Here is a 9,775-nt window from a genome sequence, read left to right on the forward strand (position 1 = left end):
AGATGGGGCTGCAGAGGAAGCAGGTTTGATGGTCGGTGACTATGTCCTGGCTGTCAACGCAACCGACGTCACCAGTATTTCTCACTCTGAGGCGGCAACTTTGGCTCGACAAGGTATGCTAATTCCAGGCTTACGTAACAGCTCACTTCATCAAACAGTACACTGATCAAGAGACTCATTGAGAAAAAAAACAGCTGACTTGCAATATTGATGTTGTAGGTCCAGAGGAGCTAACATTGACCATTGGTTCAGATATTGGTCGTGTTCCTAATACTCCCAGACCAGCATGTCGTGGATATCTTCACAAGCGTACCCAGTCTGGTCTGATTAGAGGCTGGAGGAAGAGGTGGTTTGTACTCACACATGACTGCTGGCTTTATTACTATCGACACAAACGGGTGAGCTGTCAGCCATTACTTCCTCTCGAATAAACAAGTCCACGGAGTTTAGTGACCTCAGCTCATGTATTCTTCCAGGATGAAGACAAAAGTCAGGCTTTAGCAGCTTTAAAAATGGAAGGCGCTGAGGTGGGGCCGGATCTATCCCTTGGGAAACCTTTTGTGTTAAAGTGCCATCCTCTATCGGCGAATAGAGTGTACTACCTTTGTGCAACTTCCAACCAGGAGATGAAACGGTAGATACAACTTATTAATGCATGAAGATGTGTACCGCTGTGTATATAATCAACTTTTGTTGTGGATTTAGGTGGTTGGAAGCGATGGAAAGAGCCCTTCATCCTGTTATACAGGTACGAGTCAAGCCATTAAGCAAAAGGTGAATGCAAGCCCATAGTCAACCGCAAACAGTTTGGGTGATAATTTTGATTAAAACTGGTCATATTCAGTGAAATACTGAACGTTTTTTTATTAACTATAGTGATTACTGAATGTCTACATGTTGCTAAATAATTTGCACTGATGTCGTAATTTAAAATACTACTCGGAACATTTTGGTAATATTATACCCATTACAATCCCACAACTTCGTGTTATGTGAAATGTATTTTAACCTTGCACAATTAGATGTTGTCTTTTCTACAAACATGTCCACTTTTTGGGATGGTGTGTCTGCCCATTTTAACCCTTTCATGCTCCAATAATGATAAGCGGTAACCTGATTTTATGATAGGCTGTCCACTGTAGTGAACGCTGTTCCCGAAAGGACCAAAAAACAACACAGGTTGTGAGGTCACTACACATCCATCCATTCCTGCTTTATGTTCTTGAGAGTCCTCAGTTAACTGAACATGCACAATTTCCGAATGTGCAAGGAAGCCAAAGTACAGTGGAACCTCAATTTCACAGACCAATGGAGGAAGGGGTCGTCCATCAAAGCAGATTCAACTGAAGTACTTTTTTCAAAACCACCACATCCATTACAAAGTAATTATTTTTCGTGTTTTCGTGACCTTTGAAGACATGATTTCAGCATGCTTCCTTTTTTTTTTCCACATCTGTGACATTTAGATGCAAAAAGGGCTTGAAAAAAAACAACAGAACACTGTCCCAAAAATAGCGTGTGGGAGAGAGTTGTAAATTAAAAATATGATCGGCACTTGCTCCAGTAAACAACAACCATAGATTTGAATAGGTACTTGTTTTTTTGCGCTGCGTGCCTAATGCTAAGCTAATGTCCATGCTTTGAATTGCTTTTGATGGAACGTCGCCCCTGCCAACATGGTCGCCATTTAGGCGTCGTAGAATAATTCTGCGTGTACTGATGTGGTAGGGGTACCGGAAGGGGGAGGTGATAGAAATGAGATGCAGGTAATCAGGTACTCTTTACATGTGCACTAGAAGTGTGTGTGCCTTTCTTTGTCACTCCGTCCGGCTTGAGGCTTGCAGATAGCAATGGGTCATGATAGCCTGGCTGACTTAGCTCATTAAACCATGATGCAGAGATATTTAAAGGGGAAGTCAACCTCAAAATTTGCTTGACAATAATATGTTCTATGTGCTTCCACTCGTCTAAACACGGCAATCTGATTACTATTGCGTATGTGGAATATGAGTTAAATGGCAAAACAGACTTTTTTTTTTTTTTTTTTAATTCAACAAAGGGAGCGGTCATTTTGCCACTTTTGGTCGAGTGAAATTGATCTCACAGGTACTCAGGTAACGACCAATCACAACTCACCTGTTTTTTGAAGATGAGTCATGATTGGTATGTTAGCTGAGACCTGAGCAACTGTGATGTCATTTTCAGTCTACAGAAAGTGGCAAAATGGACGCCCCCTGAGATGGGCAAAAACAGGTGGATTGTATTGCTTTTCCACAAATCTAATATTAAGCGGAATACCGTATTAAGACTAGTGGGGGTACAGAACATAATATTGTTAAGAACATTTTGGGGTTGCCTTCCCCTTTTCATACTGCACACCACTGAAGTAAAGTAAATAAATAGAAATAACATAACAACATAAATGAAAACATAATCAACATTCTCAACACCCACTGGAAAAAAAAAAAAAGATTATCGTATTTTCCGCACTCAAAGGCGCACCTAAAAGCACACAATTTTCCCAAAAGCCGATTTATAATCTGATGCGCCTCATGTATGGTGCTAGCTCCACACTCTCTTTATATTCCCCATTGAGTTGTTTCCCTGTTATGCCATCTAGTGGTGATTACTAGCAAGAACCAATTGTAACCTAAAATGGTTCTCCCCGACACTAATTGACATGTGCATTCGCTAACACACACTCAAATAGACAACTATTTTGTGAGCTCTGTGTAGCCATTATGAAATGAAGATAATACCAAAAGCACAGTTAAAAACTGACTAAACGAAGGAAGGAGACAAGCGAGACTTCTAAGGATATTTAACCCCTTATGGATGTTAGCCCATGAGGTTTGTGCGCCTTTTTGTTGAATCAATTGTCTCCATAACTTTGTTCTTTCACTTATTGTTTTGTAATGAATGCCATTTGTATTTATCCATCCATCAATCCATCCATCCATTTGCCACCGCTTATCCGGGGTCGGGTCGCGGGGGCAGGAGCTTTAGGAGGGAAGCCCAGACTTCCCTCTCCCCAGCCACTTCTTCAAGCTCTTCCTGGCGGATCCCGAGGCATTCCCAGGCCAGCTGGGTGACATAGTCTCTCCAGCATGTCCTGGGTCGTCTCCGAGGTCTCCTGCCAGTGGGACATGCCCGGAACACCTCACCAGGGAGGCATCCTAATTAGATGCCCGAGCCACCTCATCTGGCTCCTCTCGATGTGGAGGAGAAGCGGCTCTACTCTGAGCCCCTCCCGGATGACCGAGCTTCTCACCTTATCTCTAAGGGAGAGCCCGGACACCCTGCGGAGGAAACTCATTTCGGCTGCTTGTATCCGGGATCTCGTTCTTTCGGTCACGACCCATAGCTCGTGACCATAGATGAAGGTTGGGACGTAGATCGACCGGTAAATTGAGAGCTTCGCCCTTTCGCTCAGCTCCTTCTTCACCACGACAGACCGATACAACGTCTGCATCACAGCAGACGCTGCACTGATCCGCCTGTCGATCTCTCGCTCGACAGGCATAAATACAAATGTCGATCGATCGACATTTGTATTTATACCAAGGAATAAACCCTGTATTTTTATGGGCTTCGTGTTGTGCTTCATGCTACATCCTGAGGGAGCTAGATATGGATCAAATCTCTATAAATAAAGTTGTATTGTATTCCCTTTAGAGTAGCTCCATCTAGTGTATGCATAACACAACCGCAGCCAGGGCTTTATATAATTAAAGCTGTATTGTATTCCTTTAGCGTAGCTCTATCAAGTGAATCCATTACGCAACCTCAGCCACGATTGCAGCTTCTATTCTATGCACCTTATAATGCAGTGCGCCTTATAGATGAAAACAGTTTTAAAATCGGCCACTCATTGAAGGTGAGCCTTATATTCCAAAGTGCCTTATCTTGCGGAAAATATGGTACTTTGAAAACTTAGAGATATTAATATTAGTGGTTAAGTCCACACAGAATTATCTTCATAGTTGAATGTCAATGCAGTACAATGTATCTAGTAAATAAAAAGAGAAACACGGCCTACTTTGTGCCCAAATGCCTCAATATTTGCTAATTTAGGGCATGTAAAAATGCCTGTTGACTATTGTATAGAACCTGAAAGGAACTTGTCTAGAGGACGTCTGCTGACAGACACTAATCATCTGTTATATTTAGCAGTCCGGCTAATACTAATCTCCTCATCTCTCATGTTTCAGCGCCACGTGTGGGTGGATGTCACCAGACACAACTCAAGTCTCCCTCCACTCGCTGTGAAAAACCCTGAGTGCCTTGGGTTGCTTCACAAAATGGACAAAAGCAAGGACACCTGGGTGCAGCACTACTCCATTTTGAAGGATGGCTGCCTCTACTTGTACAGTGGTATCCGTGCAACCCACGCACATGGTATGGAAATATAATCGGTCCAAAGTGTAGGTATGGGGTTTGGCAGTACAGTGCTACATTTACTTACAAACGTCTCTTCATACGAAATTTTCAAGTTACGAAATGCCTCAACAGGAAAATATTGCCTCTTGTTACGAAATAAATTTCAAGATTCGAAAGGTGAAAAAAAAAATACAGTATGGGCTGCTAATCGTAGCTCCGAATTTCCTGAACGCAACATACTTATAGCTGCTCTGCCATTGGCTATTACCGAGCATTTCCTGGCACCCCATTGGCTAAGAGGGACCTCTAACCGAATGTGTCTATATGTGTAGATCAGTGGTTCTAAACCTGGGTTCGATCGAACCCTAGGGACTCGGTGAATCGGTCTCAGGGGTTCGATGGAGCCTCTCCTAGATTTACGTAAATGTGAATCACCAAGAAAAAGTGTTCACCAGTTGGGCGATCGCTACAGCCGACAAAAGTCCTTGGATCAGTTCTTGAAAAATGCCAGGCAAAAACCACTTCTGAGAGAGAACCTGAACTAAAGAGGTAAAAAAAAAAAACGAGGATGCAGTTAAAAATTAAATGACCATAATTTTTATTCTTTACTCTATTGTTTGTTTTTTACATTATGCACAATTCTCATTTATTGTGCAATAATTTAATTGTAACATATATATTATTTTACATATTTTGATGCATTTTTATGCTTTAGAAAACATTTACGTCTGATATTTTGGGTGGGGGGGGGGGCTCGGAACGGATTTGGGCATATTCATGGAAAACACGTCTCAACTTACAAAATTTTCTTGTTAAGAAATTTCTTCCAGTACCAATTAATTTCGTAAGTAGAGGTACCACTGTACTTTATATTAGTGCGCAATTGTGCATCTAAACCTCGAAAGAGAAATTTAAAGGTCTTGAAAATGTGTTAATCAGCTCCCATGAATGGATTTTATTGGGCCAGTCTACCATAAAAGTTATCTCAAGGCACATTTCCATGTGGAGCAGGTCCTGGACAATGCTCCTAACACATTGCAGTTATTTAAACAACTCAACCACACAAGCACCCCACATGATGATGAATGCAAACATATAGCTCAGGGGTCGTCAGCCTTTAAACTTACGCGTTGAATTAATCACATCACACTTTTTTCTCTTTAGGCGGGATCTATCTTCAGGGGTATGTGGTGCGAGAACAAAATTTTGGAGGCAAGAAATCAACCATTGAGCTGAAACCCCCCTCGGAAGAGTTTAAGACTTTCTACTTCTGCGCAGACAATCCGAATGAGACTAAAAGGTAGGAGCCTTTTATTCTTATTTTATTTTACTGAACATGATAAAGGATTCCCAAAACAAATGTGTCCACGAATCACTATGATGTATAATTTTATCGTAGTTAAGCCAGTGGCTTGTCCACAGGTCATTAAAAAAATAAGAGGCACAGAGTGAGAAGTTTTGTTTACACAGCCGGCGATCAGGGCACCCTGAAAGTTTGTACAATCTAAATTAAATCTGCAAAGCCACACAGACCACAGGAAGTAACGGTGTGGGCAAACAGCTCGCTGAGCTGCATCGTCGGAGGTCAAAGAGCGACATGGTAGCAAACGTGACACATTTAATCAACTCACCCTTCAATAGAGGTCTAACGAGTGTGAATTACTTTGTGACAAAAAAAAAAAACTTGTGCCACACTTCTTGTACTTGAGGATGCCATTAATAAATCGTGTTTGTTGTGTGTGAGGGCGACACTATAAATCCAAACGCGATAATGGCACATGCAATGTGCGTATCACAAACTATTGCGGTAAATTAATACTTTCTTTTGGAATTGTACGCTTTTATGTTATATTTACCCACCAGATGCATGACACACTCTACAGTATAAGTTATATTATTATATAAAGTGCATCCCATTATGGACTGTTTAAATAGAGATATTGAGGCACATATTTTAGCACCACTTCATAAGGCTAGGTGGTATGGCTGTAAATAAAACTCTCGGATTTCTTTGACAAAATGTTAACTGTTCTGTAAAGCGCTTTGGTACAGCTGAAGCTGTTGTGAAAGCGCTATATCAATAAATATATATTGTATTGTATGTTTTCATATCTCACTGACTCACAGATTTTTATTTCTACATTTTAGCTTGATATTGTTTGAAATAAATATATGTTGTGGCATCAATTATTTGAGATGCTTGTGTTTGGCAGTCATTTAGTATTTTGGTGGAAAGTAAAATAGTCAGAACAGAATTTTCTTTTTTTTTCCTTTTCCAGATGGATTTTAGCTTTTAAGGCATCAATTGACAAGTGGCTGCCTTTACATCAAGCCCTTCAGGACTACATGAGTCGCCCACCAGAGGCAACGAGAATGTAAAACAATAAAATTCAAACAGGTAATATTGAAAATGAACGTTTTCTGCTCCACTTTTATCAGAAACCCCATACTGATTTAAAAAAGATGAAGTAAAGACACTGTTTTGTGAGTTTTTTTTTCTACTCACAAAAAGTTTGGGATATTTGGCTTTCATTTGAAATTTATGGTAAATGTAAAACGTTCATGCTACAGTGACACCATATCATTAAAATAGGACATTTTAGAAGAAGGATGCTTGGGTGATTTCCTCATCTCAAATAATTCATTGAAACAAAAATTAACAATAGTGGGTACAGCACAACAAAAAATGTCAATGTCCCAATAACTCGTCATGTGCCCTTGAGCATCAATTACAGCTCATGCTATTCACAAGTCGGCTTATTTTCTGCTGAGGCATGGCATCTCACTCTTCTTGAGGGGCAGCCCTAAGGGCATTGACGTTCTGTGGTGCAGAGTTTGGAGCTTCTACATGGCGACTCAAATGATGATCCCACAGGTTTTCAATAAGATTCAGGTCCGCAGAAAGTGCAGGCCAACAGCCATTCCCTGATGGTACAACCTCCATGAATTTGAGCTTTGTCGTCGTCCATGAAGATGAAATTAGGCCCGCGTTGTTCACGTCGGGGCAAAAATCACTGGATGAATTATGTTCTTCGGGTTGTATGGCGTATTGCTGGACCATTCACAAAATGTAGGGCAGTTCTGTTCAGATTGGACACACCTGCCCACACTGTAAACACGGCCAACACCAAAAGCTCAACAGACTTTCATCGGAGAACAGCACTAAGGCCCACTGGTCCCTCGTCCAGCGTAAATGCTCCCTGGCCCATGCATGACGATGATGCCTGCGCCTGGTGATGTGGCCAGGTACCTTTGCAGGTCACCGAGCACACTGACCACGCTGATGTAAATGGTTTTGCATGGTCTGACATTACCCTTGGTTGCCTGTCACCTCCCTTAACCATTCCTGGAGTTGAGTGGCATTCATCATCCGGATTCTCAGGGCGTTCTTCACAATGTAGCGGTCATCAGCATGGTGTATGGGCAAAGGGCGTCCACTTCGACATCTTTCTGTGACTCTTCCAGTCTCTCAGTATCTCTGTTGCAACTGCTAATGACACTCTGAGGCCAGTGGCCACTTCCATCTGAGAACGTCCTGTTTGAAGCATTACAATGGAAAGGAACTGTTGATCCATTGTGAGGCGCCATCTTGGTCTCATGATGTCAAAATGTGAACAGCATGATGAGTATGACTGTTGAAACGCCAGCTCTAATTAAACCGGGCCATTTATTGGTTGATTCAAGGATCAAACACCTGTTGTGGATTTTGCTGTTAAGCACCTCGTTAGAGAACAGCAAGAAGTACTGAAACATCTAACAGTTGGACAAGCTTAGAGAAGGTCAATTCTTAAGGCTTGTCCTGAATCACCCAAATATCCCTAATTTTTTGTCAGTAGTGGGCATTAAAATGTTTTGAAGTGTTGAAAGCATATGCAAAGACTGATAATAAAGTCCTGAATTGTTGATTAAAGTGTTCAACTCTCTTTTTTTGTTTTTTGTTTGTTGTTGTTTTTTTTTTTTTTTTTTGTCTGGATGTTTTGGACATGGCTAGAATGGGCCCAGAAACGCAATTGGGCTCCTGGCATGAATCGGGCCTCCTCAACTACAGAAGTAATGAGTGCTGTCATTCATTAGTGGCTCTGTCGCAACTGCTAGTTAGTAATTATAGGGGTGAGTAATTATATAACTTGGCCCATTTCTGCCACTCTGGCATGCAAGTTAATCTGAGCTGCTTTTTTTCCACAAAATGAAAAATGAAACAAGTGAATGAACATCCTCATATACATGTATGTATATATCTATCTATATATCTATATATATATATATATATATATATATATATATAGATATATAGATAGATATAAAGGACTTCAAGGTGTGTTAAGTGCTCCATTTGAACATGTCGCACGGCGTCCAAAAGCTCGGCAAGCGCCTTTCGGCCAACATCATAAAATGTGTCTGTTTATTTATACGTGGATTCTACTCTCCGTTCCTTTTCAAGAAATTTCAAGAATTATCTGTGACCCTGTCATACCAACAAGGCGTCTTTTCCAGGGACTTAACTAGTGTCATACAACTACTGCAACTACAATAAAACCCACCAGAAATAAAAGATTAATTTGTCGCTAGTCGTTTTCAACAAAGAGTGTCGCACAGATGATTAGAAGAAGTCTCCAGCTCAACTCAGAACAGAATGAGAATTGAAAAAACGCTCCCACGATACCTACACCAAAAGATCGGTGATTGGCTCATTTCGCTGTCAATCAAAAATAGATTTCGCCTCAGACAGATCAAACAATCATCATGCAGAAAAGCTCAGCGTCCGGGCCAGCCGATACACGCCCACTGTCCATAGACTTCCAGAGACGCTGAGCATCCGATGGGCGGGACAAAACCAGCATTTATCCAATGACTCGTCTCGTTTCAATGCACTGGGACAACCGACACTGAACTCTGGACGCCCAGCGTCCGCACAGTTTAAAGCACAGTGAAGCTGCGGGAATGAATGAGAAGAGAGTCGCGTCGCAACCAGTAATAAGAAGCTGTTTCGGAACAAAGTTGAGCGTGTTGTAGCGCATATTTAGTCAATGACATGTACACACAATTTTATGTACACACATGCATTTGATCACTTATTTTTGGACATTTTAGGGGAAGCTGAGCTTCCCTTGCAGTCTTAGAGCAATCGCCTCTGAGATATATATATATATATAGAGAGAGAGAGAGAGAGAGAGAGAGAGAGAGAGACAGGGGTTGTCTACATGAAATTTTATTTAGGAAAGTCATGTTTGCAAAGTGGAGAGAGCCAAGAGATAGATATAAGCCAAATTAGCCTGTCCCAGATATTTTCAAGACTATATAATTGCTTTGTTTAATTTAAACATCATTGAGTAACTTTTTTTACAGCTGGCAATTGCAGCTGTTAATTTGATTTTCATTACATGAACATTTCTCT

This window comes from Hippocampus comes, unplaced genomic scaffold (assembly GCF_001891065.2).
Source record: "Hippocampus comes isolate QL1 unplaced genomic scaffold, H_comes_QL1_v1.1 scaffold123, whole genome shotgun sequence".
Classification (NCBI taxonomy): domain Eukaryota; kingdom Metazoa; phylum Chordata; class Actinopteri; order Syngnathiformes; family Syngnathidae; genus Hippocampus; species Hippocampus comes.